Source organism: Amblyomma maculatum, chromosome 1, assembly GCF_055883805.1.
Source record: "Amblyomma maculatum isolate TAMU_Amacu chromosome 1, ASM5588380v1, whole genome shotgun sequence".
Taxonomy (NCBI): domain Eukaryota; kingdom Metazoa; phylum Arthropoda; class Arachnida; order Ixodida; family Ixodidae; genus Amblyomma; species Amblyomma maculatum.
Window position 1 is genome coordinate 253,325,331 of NC_139344.1, and position 15,946 is coordinate 253,341,276.

Here is a 15,946-nt window from a genome sequence, read left to right on the forward strand (position 1 = left end):
GAACGAAAAATGGTAGGGGTAACATTAAGAGATAGAAAGCGTGCAGAGTGGGTCAGAGAAATAACTCAAGTTAACGACATTCTAGTGGAAATTAAGAAGAAGAAATGGACATGGGCAGGACATGTAGTGCGAAGAGAGGATAACCGATGGTCGCTGAGGGTAACAAACTGGATTCCAAGGGAAGGAAAGCGTAGCAGGGGGCGGCAGAAAGTTAGGTGGGCGGATGAGATTAAGAAGTTCGCAGGGGTCAAGTGGATGCAGCTAGCACAGAACCGGGTTAAGTGGAGAGATATGGGAGAGGCCTTCGCCCTGCAGTGGGTATAATCAGGCTGATGATGATGATGATGACATTTACGGGAATGTTGTCGTGTGTTGATTACTGGAATAAAGAGCATTAAATGCAAAGCGGAAGGAAAAACAACGCGACGATGGTGGGAGTCGAACCCACGACCTCCGAATGTCGTGTTCAGTGCTCTTCCAACTAAGCTACATCGACGGCTGTCCTCCCCTCCGCTTGCTTGGGTATATATGTTCACTAACCGGATATATATAAATATATATATATATATATATATATATATATATATATATATATATACATATATATCCGGTTAGGATATGCACATGACTGCACTGCAGGCTGCAACGCCCCTGTAAACTTCACAGCTGCCTTTTGAACAAGTCTGAAGTCACCTGAAAAGAAACATAGAACAAAAACAGAAAACCACAAGCACAAACAGGCAAAGGAATGAAATAAAAATAAATGAAGAAGCTGCTATAAATGCCAAAGGCCACACATTTACACGAGCGCAGCACAGTGAGAGCTCTGAAGCGAAGCCAGTACATAAAACATCACTGGCTGGTCTGGGCCTGGATCAAACAGACCGCTATGAGAGGGCCTGCTGAACCAGATGCAGACCAGAACCTGGCAGCGGCAGCAGAACAGCAGAACTGTTAGGCATTCAAGAGATTTTCACCCAGCATACAAATGGTCAACACATGTCGCGTCCTAGCGCTGTGCTGCCACTGCAAACCGGAAATTGCTTGAATTCCTAAATGCAGCACATGAACCAGTTTCAGGAAACCACTCACTGCAGTGCAAGCTGTGGGCCAGGTCTCAATCCTTTTGTCTAGCTTTAACGTGAGCTAACCTGAAAATGCCTATTGAATAAAATGTAGGCCGGAATTCGACAATGGCTACACCATGTTCACGTTCAAGGTAAATGTAACTTGCTATTTTGGAAGTACAATGCCAGCATCAAGTACTTTGTCCTGCCATGACACACGTCCAGCTTGAGAGAGAAAGTACTGCACGAACTTTTCTAGCACTGCCTTTGCCTGAGCTCCATAGTTGTTGCTGCTGCACCTGCGAACAGGTGTAAAGCCAGGACCTGTGCGCTCATCAGCTCTCCATTCACCATCAATTACTCGCCCATCCTCTCCCACCCTGTCGACATCTGCTGGGGAACAATACTGAAAAATGGTGTCCTCTTCGTCATCAAGTGTCCTCAGGTAGTTATGCAAAAGCACAGTGGCCCATACTATTGCATCCACCGTTTTCGTAGAGGCCCTGATTTCCTGACGAAGGATCCTCCACCGGTTAGCCAAAATGCCAAAGGCATTCTCTACGATACGCCTTGCTCGACATAGCCTATAGTTAAAAATCCTCCTTTCTGAGTTCAGGCTTGCTCCTGGGAAGGGTCTCATGAGATTTGAAGACAGTGGGAAGGCCTCATCCCCAACTATGACATAAGGAAGTTCTACAGAGGTGCCTGGGAGCAGCCTTGGTTCTGGTATGGACCAAGAGCCCGCTCTGAATTCCTTCCCCAGTTCACAGCTGTTGAAGAGGCCAGCATCCCCACGAGAACCGCATTCCTCAATGTCTATTTTAATGAATCGATATCTGGCATCACACACAGCAAGTAGAACTGTGCTGAAGCCACCCATGTAGTTGTGGAACACTGTTCCAGAGTTAACAGGCGCCTCTATCTTAATGTGCTTCCTATCAATTGCCCCAATACAATTTGGAAAATTACAAAGGTCTTAAAATTCAAAAGCTATTCGTCTCCAGTCAGCTGTGGTTGGCTCTGGGAGATACAAGGGCTGAAGAACTTGCCGCAAGGAAATGCATGCTTGCCTCACAATACGGCCTGCTATAGAGTCGGAGATCCTGTACGACTTTGCTATAATCCTCAACGTGGAACCGTGTGCCAGGTACCTGCAAAAATAGGAAACCCAGTGAGTAGGGCCAATGCAAAGCACTATTTGTACATGGAACAAACTTTTAGGCACAGATGTCATTCAGTGAAGCAGTTTATAATTTGGTTTACGGGTTTAACGTTGCAAAGTGAACCAAGGTTATGAGGGATGCTGTTAGGTTAGGAGGGTCCGAAAATTTTGAATACCTGGGGCTCGTTAAATACCGTTGAATACCTGGGGCTCGCCTGTGTACATTGCAATGTACACAGGCGCCTTGCTTTTTGCCTCAATTGAAAAGTAGGCACCACAGCCTGGATCAAATACAAATCCTCGAGTTCAGGAGTAAGTGTCCATCACCGAGCTGATATGGTGGTGAGATACTAGTTCATATTGTTGAAAAGCATGAAATGCAAGCACAATCTCAAACAGGCAATACATAGGCATGGAACCACTCTTTGATTAAGAATGAAGTACTTAGTACAAGCACGAAGAATTTTGGAATTATTATTCTATTAGTCAGCAGATCACTACATCAGCAACCAATCATTAGCTGTAATAAAAGAATCCGCGTAGTCGGCGTCTTACTACACCTGCCCCCTTTGCTTCATATCTCAGAGCTGATCTGATGTCATAAAAGTCCTTGAGGGCAAGGAGCAGTAGTCGAAGAACGAGACTATGCAAGGCTTGGCAGTGGTATTTTTCTTTCGTATAGGTTGTGCCTACTTTGAACACAAAGTACAGTGCCACTGGCATTCACACCACTAATGTTTCTGTTAACTAAACAAGGGAACATGCAAACAAATCTCGGAACACACTTGCTGCAATGCCTGAAGTCAGAGGCACTTTGGCAATGAGTTTCCTCAGCACCGAGCCAGGCCACTGAGCTCTTGTTTACTTGTACTGTTTGGTTTCGGTTTGTAGGGTTTAAATGTCCCAAAACGACTCAGATTATAGAAGTCAAAAGATTATGACATGTATTCTAGCTTTCAGTTCTTCACTGAATGCTTGGTTGATGCAAATACTAACATTATCTCACCCATCCATAAGCTTGAGAATGTGAGCTAGGCCCAGTATATGTGATATGCTCTGCCAATATTAATACATGAGAAATGGAATCATGTGCCTTGTAAAAAGCCAGCAAAATGTATACAGCTTTACACTTGGTAAATATAAAAGTGCAGATTCTCACTATATGGTTGGGCATCTAAATATCTGATCAACGAGGATCCAAAGGAAATTAATGTATGGACATTTGAGTGTGAAACCTTATAAAAGGAAGTAACGTAAATGTGCTGGATGCATGTAAGTCCCCAACAGAGGACTAAAAATCCATAAATATTAGTTTTCCACCACCTTACATTGAAATAACAGTATTAAGACCTGTTGCTCCCTTACGAGAACGCAAATTTGCAATGCACTGTCATGAGATATTTTATTATCGGACTGTTTTTTAGACTTACACAGTCCCTTTACATGCTATGTAAATATATGGCCTTTTGTTTTCCTTGTATTCAGTATCTACATATTCGATGTTGGACGAGCCATGCATAAAAAATTGCAGTATGTTTGCAAAAAAAGTCATCAATAGACTCTGACATTCAAGGCATGCAATCAAGCTATGGAGATGTAATTTACTTAGGATCATCACACCTAAATCAAAATTCAAGCAAGTCTACATGTTTTCTTTGCAGCTGGGAGCCGTTTGTGTCAATAGGCCATGGTCAACATACTGCTAGAAGTATGCTTAAATATTAGTTCAGCATGATGTGGTGGCCTGAAATTTTTATACCCTTTTTTTTAGCCTAAGATAATAAGATAAATCAGGGGAGCTGACTACTTTTCTGTGTTTGCTGATTACTATAATTGCTGCAGCATTATTCTGCTGTGAAATTTTGTCAGCGTTCAGCATTTCCTCTTAGCAGCTTTGGAACCGCTTGACTACAAAATACTGACAGCAAGCTAAACAGTGAAGCAAATATTCACAGTATTCTAACATATTTTCACATTTCTACTTAGCACTGGTTGATGGATGTCTTGCATTGTTTGTAAAATAATGTATGTGCAATCAAGAAACAAACTGGGAGATCTCACGAAAAGCACATGGTGTACTAGACATGGCAATACTTGAAATATAGAATTGACCACAAATGTAAAGGAATGTTTACAGCCACAATAAAAAGTTAGTACATAATCAAAAATGACATTATTGCCTTCTTGACTGAGCAGATGTTGAAATGCTGAAAGGATGATTACATGCAGGAACTAACCATAAGCACTTAAAAAGCTTACTAGTACTGCTGTGACTATGCACACAAGTAGAACAAGAAAACCCATGAGGCGCTGTGCACTGTGAATTACAAGTAAACAATACATTTTTTTTTTCATACATGCGGTACAATAACTAAAGAGATTAAAATGTGGATGCACCTTAAACAGATGACAGCATTGCATACACCTGCACATGGTATATGCTACTTACACGTCACTGGACTGTAAAAAAACAAAACAAAAAAAAAACACGCTTACCTTAATATGAATGCCAGCTTCTCCCCAGCTGACAAACTGACCATTGAGGCTTTGAGTGGCTCAATCAGAGGTCTAACTCTAGGAGACTGTCAAACCTGCACAATAACAACAGCATAATGAAACCCTTGTCTATTGAATAAAATGAGTTAGACAACCCCACGTTTCCTGTACGCAAAAAAGCACGGCAGATGCATGTATGCTGAGTAACAAGGGCGATATGCTACAGCGGCCACGGGTAAAATTAAAATTAGTTCATGCTTTTTACTGACTGAGAAATTCATGAACGTGATGTTGGCCGTACTCCTTCGTATCGGGTGAGCCTAGGTAATTACCGCGAAGCTGAGGCAAAAAAAACACACACAAAAAAAAAAAACAATAATAATAGAACCAACTAGGCAAGAAATTGATGTCCATACTTTATTTTTTTCATTGACGAGCACTTCCGCGCCTTTGGCTCGCTTCGTTTAAAGGCTTCGTTGAGGTTAATAATGCACAAATGTAACCGCGTTTGCATTCCCAGTCTCTTTCATAGTTATGAGTAAAACAAACTTAGTAATAAAGTTTTCACACGCTCTATGCTCTGACGGATGAAAACGCACTTCCCATCTCATGCATCCCTGACGCGAGCACACTACCTGCTCCGGCGTACTGCGCTCAAGAAATTCGCGAAATACAGGCAAGGATGATATGAACATGTACTACTTACCTTTCCACAGACATGCGGAAGTACTGGAAGAAGCCTGTGCCGTCTTCGCTTCTCATGTCCCGCACCAACGTAAAATACTCGCCGAGTCGACGCCGATCTCTCAAAAGACGTTTTGTAGGCTTACGCCTTTTACGTTGCTGCTGGTGGATTACGTCGGCGGCGATGAACTGAGCAACTAAAGACCAATTGACATCGCTACTGGCGGCCATGTAGGTAGTCAGGCGCTCTGCTGAACTGCTACTCATGTGGTAGCTGACGAGAGCCATCGATCACACCAAAAGCCTCGACAAAAACCACGCCATGGCGATTCCGACACAGCCGAGATGCAGCACGCTAGAAAGGAAGACGCGAAAGAGCTCCGCGGTGGTCACGCCGTCACGCAGCAGTTGGAGAATGATGGTATTGGACAGAAGGCGACGCCCGAACGCGCCAATCGGGACGCTGGAACCGTCCGGCTGACCGGCAGTCAGCAAAACGATCGTACAGCACCCTTTCCGCACCCCGTCCGCTTGAGGCAGAAAACGTGCGGGTCGCATGCGTGCGGAGCGGGTCAAAAAAGCAACCGTACAGCCGCACCTCCTCCAAAGTGTCGAACATACGTCTTCTGGAAGTTGAGGAAGCGACGCACAGAAGGAGCCGACAGCTTCTTGAAAATGCTCCTCCTGGTCGAGGCCTTGCGACGAAAAGGGGGCCGCGAAATGCTCGCTAAACGATTTGCGGATGTCCGCGGGTTTCGAAGACGTCGTACCGTCCGCAAACGTGACGCTCAACACGCGCGTTCGCCTGTTACTGCGCTGGCCAACGGCTCGAGCGTGTCCGAGGTCCGCGGCATCCTCAAGCGGCACGTTTGATGGTCCCACTGAGAGTGATGCGCGAGAACTGTCTTCGAGGATGCGGTGATAACGCTCGCGCAGCGCGCATCGCGAACGTAAGCGTTTCGCCGCCCCGTACGATGCGCATACGGCGCAAAACGTCATTCAGCATGGTCGTCATGCGGACACGCCGCGCCTTCCCCGCACTCACAAGAACATCGCGCCAGCGTGTTTTCAGCGTGTCGAAGGTAACAGGTAACGGAAGGAGAGATGCAGGATAGAATCGGGTGATTGCGGTGGCTGTAACTGCGTTATTAGTTACTCTTTTCAAAAACATTTTGCGGCCTTGCGTTCCAGGGGCGAAGTCTCACAGTCACCGGGGAAGAAAATATTTTCGACCGGAGGGTGGACAGTGGGCCTTTAACTACAACGTGTGGGGTGCGTGAGATACTATAAAATGTTTAACTGAAAAATTGTCACTGTATGTATTACAGAATTAAACCTTATGTGCACTGGTGCTTTAATGTACAAACTTATGAAGTATTTACAACCATAGATAAGCACAATATTTAGCTCCAGGGAGGCTAGTTTGGCAGTCTAACAGTTTGTGAACTACTTTACTGAAGATCTGGTGCCCGAATAAAAACTTTTACCTCCTCCCAGTGTGGACGAACAAAGCCTGACAGTTTTTGTGAAGGAGCTGTGATGGTTTGTGCTTAGTACACTTTTGCAAACAAGTCTTTAGGAGCCTAGAATGCAGCACTGTCAAAGCATATATTCACACAATATACAATAATCATCACTGCAAAATAAAAACCAACTATTTCAGATGGCGTTCAGGTGAGTTGTGTCGCCTACCTACCATTAAAGTGCTCCATAATTGAATTTATTGTACCAGTTCCGCCGCAGGGGGCACCTGTTAAAGCAGGTGCTTGTGTCTACTGTGCGACACCATGGACCCTGAGCACCCACGCTTAGCTGAGCGTGGCATCGCCGTGTTTGGGGAAAAGGGATCCTGGTGGTTGAGCTGATGCCGAGTGTTCGAACCTTTAAGGCCCCTCGGCGGAGGCAGCACACCACTTTGGCCCACGCTTCCCACAGATGGCACCTCCGACCTGACCAGAGGAAATGGGCAGTCGCCTTTTTCTATCCTCACCTCCATCTTTCACTTTCCTATCTTCTATCATACAACTCTCCTGTCCTCTACTCTCTTTTTGGTTTTTCCTCACTTCCTGGTGGCGAGGGTTAACCGTGTGTTGAGTAATTACCCTGTGTTGCCCCATATTAGGTTATAGTTATGGTGTACAGCTAGCGGAGGCAGGACTTGTTCACAATTTCCTGCCCCAACCCCTTATTGGGTTCCATGGTGGGTGGCTGGCACCGTGGCCGAACAGCACACTTTTTATGGATCCCTCCTCAAAACCAAATGAAACCAAATGATCGCCCTATAATAGGCGGACCGAAGCAGCATCTGACTTTTTCTACAAGAACCCAAAAGATTTCATTAAGTTTCACATAATTCACAGTGAAAATCCAGAAAAGGGGGAACCCCCATTACAGTGTCTGCACACAGATCTCTGAACTTTCTCCGTGGAGTGATATCCGAAAACGACTTCTTGAACCTCACAGAGGAAAAAATGCTAGAGGGACTACAAAATCAAAATGTGACTGACGTGCACAAATTTAAAATAAGAAAAGACAACAAGGAAATACCTACCAAACACATTGGCCTGACTTTTGCAACCTTACAACTTCCTGAATCGATTGAAGTAGGGTACATCAATGTAAATGTTCGACACTATATACCCAACCCCAGACGCTGCTTTAACTGCCAACGTTTCGGTCATGGCTCACAGAGTTGCCGTAGCCACAAAACATGTGCTAGATGTGCTGCAAAGGATCATGTATCCGATGCCCGTGCTGCTGCGCCGCATTGCGCAAACTGCGAGGGTGACCATCCCACATTTTCTAGGTCGTGCCAGTCATGGAAAAAAGAAGAGGAAATTATAACCTGAAAACAACTAAAACATCAGCTTCAAAGAAGCACGTTAAAGAATCAAAGACACAAACCCGTTTGTTTTCACAGCGAAAGCAAACTACTCCAAAGTGGCATGGCGGGGCAACGCGCCACACTTGGATCTGGTTCCTTTTCAGGCTGTGCCTCGAGCAGGACCACCTCCGTCTCAAACAGGGACAGCGTAAGTTGCCCTATCAGCTGAGAAACAGGGTCCGCCGGCCCCTCAACCGGCTGCCCAAAAGGCTTCTTTGCGGAAGGAGAAGCCTGAAATCTCTGCTCCCGCAGCTCGTCTGCGAACCTCCAGCGTCTCCGAGCAGGCGATGAATACTACTCCTCACTTGCCACCGCTGGAGCGGTGGCACTCTCTTGAACGAAAAAAAAAGAGCGAAATAAAATAACAGAACTGGACAATCCGGAAACCTAAGTTTTTAGTTCCATAGCATTTCTGGCCCACTGGGACTGCCATTGACTCATTAGGAACTACAGTGATGCAACCGATCTTTTAAATTCACTTGCCCCCGGTTGTTCCATGTTTACAAAAGACAAACCTAGGGTCTAAACACACAAATATTCTAAAAAAGTATAAAATCTTTTGCTGCGATTGACAGCAAGCAAATAGGCTCTCCGGAGGTGTTGCTATAATCATTCAGAATTCAGTTGCCACTCATCAAATTGACCTCAAAACTAATTATGAGGCTGTTGCGATCACTATCCTTCACTACAAAACAATAACATTATGTTCTGTATGCCTTGAACCCCATTCTGATGTCACACTTCATGACCTGGAATCACTTCTTAAACAGATACCAGAGCCTTATCTAGTAGTTGGAGATTTTGATGCACATTCTACTTTCTGGAGAAATAAACAAACTGATAGCAGGGGCCATATTTTAGAAGATTTTATTTTGTGCAACAATGTTTGCCTGCTCAATACTGGAAAGCCTACTTACTGCTTGCCAAGTACTGGAGCAATGAGCTGCTTAGATCTGTCTTTCAGTTCACCATCAATTTTTACAGATTTTAAATGGGATGTTCAGAACACCTCACAGGGGAGTGATCATTTCCCTGTCACAATCAGCTTAGCACCTTCACCACCCATCACGCTTAACAAACAACAATGGTGGGTCCATTATTTCAGGCCATTACTTCTGGACATTATTTCAATCAAATGCTAACCTCGAAAACATTTAATCAGATCACCTCAGCGTGGATGAGCTTAATGAAAAGATTACAACTTGCATCATAGCTGCGGCATACTTAGCTATCCCGCAGTCCCCAGGAGCTGTGCAAACAAATCACAAGATCTGGTATTTGTGAGAATGTAAAGAAGCAAGAAGAAAACAAAACAAAGCCTGGGGAATTTTTCGCAGGCACCCCACAGATAAACATCTAATCAATTTCAAGCACACAAGATCCAAAGCACGATATGTCTGCCGCAATGCCGAAAGGTCTTCCTGTCAAAAATATCTATCTTCCATAAATAGTTCAAACACATAAAAAAAAATGTGGGAGCAAGTTCGTAAACTTGATGGAACCTTCTCTCCTTTCACAATTCTATTTCTTACAGATCCCAGCACACAAACGAGCATAGAAGAACAGGCAACACTTTAGGCGAACACTTTTCTTCAGTATCAAGTTCATTACACAACACAAAATCCTTCTTAAAATACAAAACTTCAGCTGAAAAACAAAGACTTCCAACAAGTGGGAGTGGAAATAAACCTTACAACTCCTTGCTCACAGTACAAGAAATAAATACCGTTCTAGCTGCGGGTAAAAAAATGGAGCCTGGGCCGAACGAAATACTTGAAATGCTAGCACATCTCTCCACACCTTCGATAGGAGCCCTTGTGAATTTTTTCAATAAGATATGGGTACATGGAAAGATCCCAGAAACATGGAAGAAGGCATTTATTGTGCCTTTCCTGAAGACAGAAAAGCCACCCACTGCCCCCGGTAGTTATAGACCTATATAACCCTTACAAGTTGCCTTGCAAAATTATTTGAAAGTGTTTTAAATATTAAGCTAACCTTTGTCCTTCCATCTCGGGAACTTCTAGACATCCACCAGTGTGGTTTCCAAAAAGCATGTTCTACAACAGACCATTTAGTCTACCTTGAAACCACGGTCCATGAAGCATTTATACATAAGCAGCACTGTCTTGCCGTCTTCTTTGATATGGAGAAAGCTTACGATACGCCATGGAGGTTCGGCATCCTTCGCGACCTAGCGGATTTGGGCATCCGTGGTAGAATGCTGAACTGTCTAAAAGACTTCCTTTCGAATCATATATTTCGTGTGCGCTTAGGCTCAACTTTTTCAAGAAAGTATATGCAGGAGAATGGGGTGCCACAAGGATGTATATTAAGTACAACTCTCTTTATGGTAAAAAAGATTTCTTTAAATTAAATAATCCCGAAATCTGTAATGTATTCACTGTATGTCGACGACCTACAGACCACATACACATCCTCCAATGTATCAACATGTGAAAGACAAGTGCAGCTTACCATAAACAAGCTAGTGACATGGGCAGATCAAAATGGACTTAAGTTTTCACCACAAAAAACAGTGGCTGCTCTATTCTCTCTGCGACGAGGGTTACAAACCGACCCTAACTTGCACCTAAATGAAACAATACTGCCAATAAAAAACGAGCACAAATTTCTTGGTGTAACTTTGGCAAGAAGCTCACTTTCTTGCCACATATCAACAACCTCAAAAAGTAAGCTTCCCGATCCCTGAACATACTGAAAGTACTATCACACAAACGCAGGGGCTCTGACAGAACATGTATTTTACGTGTTTCTCACTCAGTAGTACGCTCTTCCCTGGACTACGGATGTGTCGTGTATCGGTCAAGAAGGCCCCCTTACTTAAAGCATTTAGATCCTATGCAAAACCTTGGCCTGCGGCGTACAACTGGCGCATACAGAACATCCCTTGTAAATCGCCTCCATGTAGAAACAAACAAAGAACAATGCTTACGTGTGCTTACGTGCTGAAAATAAGGTCCATCCCAAAACACCTCTGCCAATCTATAGTCACAAAGTGCCCATCCAGAACACTTTTTAACAACAAGCCTCAAGCAATAAGACCACTAATTCTCCGTTTTTAACAAATAAGCCAGGAACTAAACATACTTGATAAACTTCCACACGTTGCCAATAGTCTGGAACAAATTGCCCCTTAGTACAGCTTCGCTTCTGTATGCGACCTCTCACTAACACAGTTTGGTAAAAGGGAGACACCACCTGACCATATAGTACAAGAGTTCCTAGCCTTAGAAGAAAAGTACAAAAACCACGAGACATATTATACAGATGGTTCTAAAACAACTTTTTATGTTGGTAGTGGTGTAAAAGAAGAAAAACTAGAAAAAACAGTTAAGCTACCTCTACAAATGAACCTCCCCTCCCAGACAGAAGAACAATACTTACGTGTGCTTACGTGCTAAAAATAAGGTCCATCCCAAAACACCTCTGCTACTCTATAGTCACAAAGTGCCCATTTAAAACACTTTTTGACAACATATTTTGAACAAATAAGCCAGGAACTAAACATACTTGATACAAAAATTGTCCCTTAGTACAGCTTCGCTTCTGTATGCGACCTCTCACTAACACAGTTTAGTAAAAAGCAGCCACCACCTGATCATATAATACAAGAGTTCCTAGCCTATGAGGAAAAGTACAAAAACCACGAGGCATATTATACAGACAGTTCTAAAACAACTTTTTATGTTGGCAGTGGTGTATTAGAAGAAAAACTAGAAAAAACAGTCAAGCTACCTCTGTGTGCAACAGTTTTTACTGCCGAATGTTATGCCATCTCCTTAGCTGCGGAAAAGGTAGTAAAGTGCAACATTGAAAAAATTATAATCTACACAGACTCACTTAGTGTGACCACAGCATTACACGCCAGAAATGCAACACAACCCTTTATAGGAAATATAATACATTGCATAAGAACAGCTGAAACACGGGGACACGAAATTAAATTCTGCTGGGTTCCAAGTCGCATAGGGATAAATGGAAATGAAAGAGCTGATGCATGTGCTGCAGCCGCCCAAAATGCAAAAATAGAACGAGTAAATGTACCTCATAAAGATGCCATAAAATCTATACGAAGAAAATTGAAAGAGAAATGGCAGGATTCATGGGACGAAGAAATGAACAATAAGTTACAAGTACTGAAGCCCGTTGTAGAGGAATGGAAAACATGTACCCACCAAGTGTGTTTCATTGAAGTGGTTCTATGTCGTCTTCGTATCGGTCACACACATCTTACACATAACGTTTTACTAACGGAACACGATCAGACTACTTGTGAAGAATGTGGAGAGGTGCTCACAATCAGCCACATCCTAATCAGTTGTACAAGACTTGAAGACCTATGACAGACTTTACAGTGAACATATACCATTCCACCCAAGCTTACGTTTAGGAGATAGGTCACTCGTTGACACTTCCTGCATAGTTTCGTTCCTAAAATAAGCAAAGTATTGTAATAAGTTATACAACCTATAATAACGTTTTAAAGCCCTTTAGCCACGGTCAGATTTTAAACCTTGCTTTTGGCGCATGATAGCCTTAGGTGACTATGTGCCATAAAACACAACACATTAATTTGAGAGTTCATGGGCACAGCACCCACAGATATGAAACTGGAGTAATGTGATACCTATCTTATGTATCTCAACTCGGTTTTTTTTTTATCTGTAGCCATTTTTGTACGAAAATAATATGAAAGTTTCTTTTGGCGTTCAAGTAATCGTGGCTAGATTACAAATAGGTTTGCTTTTGAGATTCGAGTAAGCAACGGATAAATGTCAGATCAGCATTTTGCGTAAAATGTGTTTGCACAGGCTGCAGATGCATAGATTGTAAAAATTGATGAAGCATCAATGTTTATTTCTTAGTCATGCATTACAGCACTATGCTACCTCCAAGCTCTAAGGTTCTACAAGGTAAAGAGCACCCTTTTCCTCGAATTATATGATCTTCTATAGTCTTCAGGGGTGTTATTTGGATACGCTAGGTGGCTGAGAAGCAAGCCTTGTTGTCTGGTAAAGATGGTATGTGCAGTAATTGCAGTGAAGTAATCCTTTTGATATCTGAGCCATTCAAGAGAATTTTAAGTGTCATAGACTCTACTGTTTTCCTGTCACGCTCTGCACCGCGTGCACCACACACAGGCATCCACCGGTCCTCTCGCAGCTTTCTGCAGACGCTCTTTAGCCTTGGAAGTTTCAGCAAAGTAGGTTGATGTGGACAGCAGGCCTTTTCAGCTGCATTGTTAAAAAGCACAGTCTTAATAATGGAAAGTACTAGCAGTAAATGAAAGCGCTATATGGTTCATAGGAATTGTACGAACATAAAATTATGAAAAAAAATAAAAACCTCTGGAAACAGCGTGCAAATAGAATAACTTCACACAGGAATTGGCAACTGAAATTAGAGAAATAATGACTAAATTCCTTTACCAAAGATATGTAATATGTTAAGAAACATGTTTAAAATGACAGATTAAAAATAACAATCACATGCTGTTCTACTGTCTAGTAAAAAGGTCCAACACATTAAAGAAAGGGCAAGTGACTCTTATACCATGCTCGAGTTATTAGCTCCGAAAATGTGCAGAAGTATATTCTTACTCAAACAGACTCTCTTTTTTTTTCTCTCCTAAAATATCTTCCTAATTTTACTTTGCATTCATAGAGAACATGTTGTATATCATGTAACCAGAAAAATTCCAAACTCAGAAGCTGGTGCCAAAAAATAATAAAATAAAGAACTCTCTTGTCACCCATCCTACACCAGCGGTGCCATAATCCCTTAGCTTGAAACCATTCCATCAAAACGTAATGGGTGAGATACCATGTAACACATGTTATGGTCCAAATGATTTAGGCATCTGAATGATAAAGGCACACACATCCAGGGCGTGTGCCTTGCCACGAATGATAACTTCTGTGTAGAGTGCACAGTAGGGGAGCCAAAGGTGCCATAATAACTCCACTTTCACTTCAATTGTTAAATCACTTTTCTGGTGCAAGCATCAAAAGAGCAAGACGAAAGTCAGGCTGACGAACCATGCAGGACAACGGAAAGCAGAGTCTTATGGTTTACTTTCCTGTCTGCCTTTTTAGCAATTTTCTTAGCGTCTTTTTTATGTTCGTTTAACCCTGTAACTGGGTTGGAAGTACTTCGTCGAAAGATAGACACACGCCAGACGGGCCGAGCAGCGTGTGAATACGACACAATACGGTATTTATACTAAGAAGCGTCTCGGTCACAGACTGTCTACGTGAGCGAAAATTCCCGAGGACCTCGCTAGAGAATGAGCTTATGGTATCCAATAGCCTAGACGTAGATACACACCCGAAAGAGGCGACGGAGCACGCAGGCTTTTCGAAGGCTTCACTTATCACGCTCGCACTCTGGAGGAAAGCAAATGCATACGGGCACGACACAGACAGTCGGCTTAGCGACATAACGTGTAAACGCAAGACATCTTCCTGCTGAAACTGATACCGAGCAATGCAAGCGGCACCATCATTCACGAAAGAATTGTTGCACTAGTCAGTGAAATGCGCCGTTAATTTAAACCCACTCTCGTGCACACTACAATTCTCATCAAATCCACATTTGTTTTTGTTTTTTTAATAATCATGATGACCTATCGCGCCACGAATAGCTTCAGATTATACTCGGAAACGAAAAAAGTACTGTAGACTAAAAAAAAAAAAAAAGTTTTACAGCTGATCGCTATCAAACAGCGGCAACAAGCGCGACGACCGGAGGCTCGCCCGATGAGCGGTGCCTTTGCATTCACGAATGGCGAAATAGAAGTCCTTACCTGTAGCAATATGTAGTGCCAACGTGCTTCCGTCTCTCAGAAGCATCGGCGACAAACACGTCGCTTTTCTCCAGGGTAGACTTTGTAAACACGTTTGTCAGCTGATCACGATTTCTTGAGGACCTTCAGTGACGCAGGCGCCTGAACTTCGGTCTGGTAGTCCCTGATGCACTTGAATGCTTGAATCATGTCAGAATTAAGCGTGAACCGTCATAAACGCGACCACTTTTCACAAAACAATACAAATTTCATCACAAACAAGGAACAGCAATGCGATTTTCAGGGACGAGTTACGTGCTCAATATTGCCGTCATTTTGCCCAGTGTGATGATGATGATGATGATCTATTGACCATTGACCATTCCCTTTTTATCGGGTGGGCATGGTGTCGGTGCCCCGGTCGTAAGAAAGAAATAAACCACAGCAACACAACATACGAAAAAAACAAAAACATGATGCACGAAATAAAAAAAAAAAAGATCAAAGAGCACACAGCAACACACATCAAACACGTGACTGATTGACTTATAGGAAGGGACAGGCGCGATAACGGTCTCACTAGTTTTCTGTGGACACCTCAACGACACCGTAAGGGAAGGGAAGAAGGTGGAAAGAGAGAAAGAGGAGCCGTTGTGGAGGGCTACGGAGTAATTTCGACCACCTGGGGATCTTTAACATACGCTGAAATCGGATAGCACACGGTCGCCTCTTCGTTTCGCCTCCTTCGAAACGCAGCCGCCGAGGTCGGGTTCGAACCCGGGTACTCCGGCACAGAAGCCGGGCGTCATACCACTGCACCACCCCCGGCTTTTTTTTTTTATTAT

At 43.3% G+C, this 15,946-nt stretch overlaps 2 long non-coding RNA genes across 2 annotated transcripts; both read right to left on the reverse strand.

Annotated features, from left to right (window-relative positions):
• Positions 1-569: 569 nt before the first annotated feature.
• LOC146206252 (uncharacterized) lies at positions 570-6,246 on the reverse strand. Its single transcript, XR_014704412.1, has 3 exons — positions 5,432-6,246; positions 4,726-4,820; positions 570-2,218 (listed from the first exon to the last, which is right to left on the reverse strand). It is a non-coding gene; the product is annotated as an uncharacterized LOC146206252 (long non-coding RNA).
• Positions 6,247-9,143: 2,897 nt separating this feature from the next.
• On the reverse strand, positions 9,144-15,439 carry LOC146206253 (uncharacterized). The gene is made up of 2 exons (XR_014704414.1): positions 15,123-15,439; positions 9,144-13,551 (listed from the first exon to the last, which is right to left on the reverse strand). It is a non-coding gene; the product is annotated as an uncharacterized LOC146206253 (long non-coding RNA).
• Between the last annotated feature and the right edge of the window lie 507 nt (positions 15,440-15,946).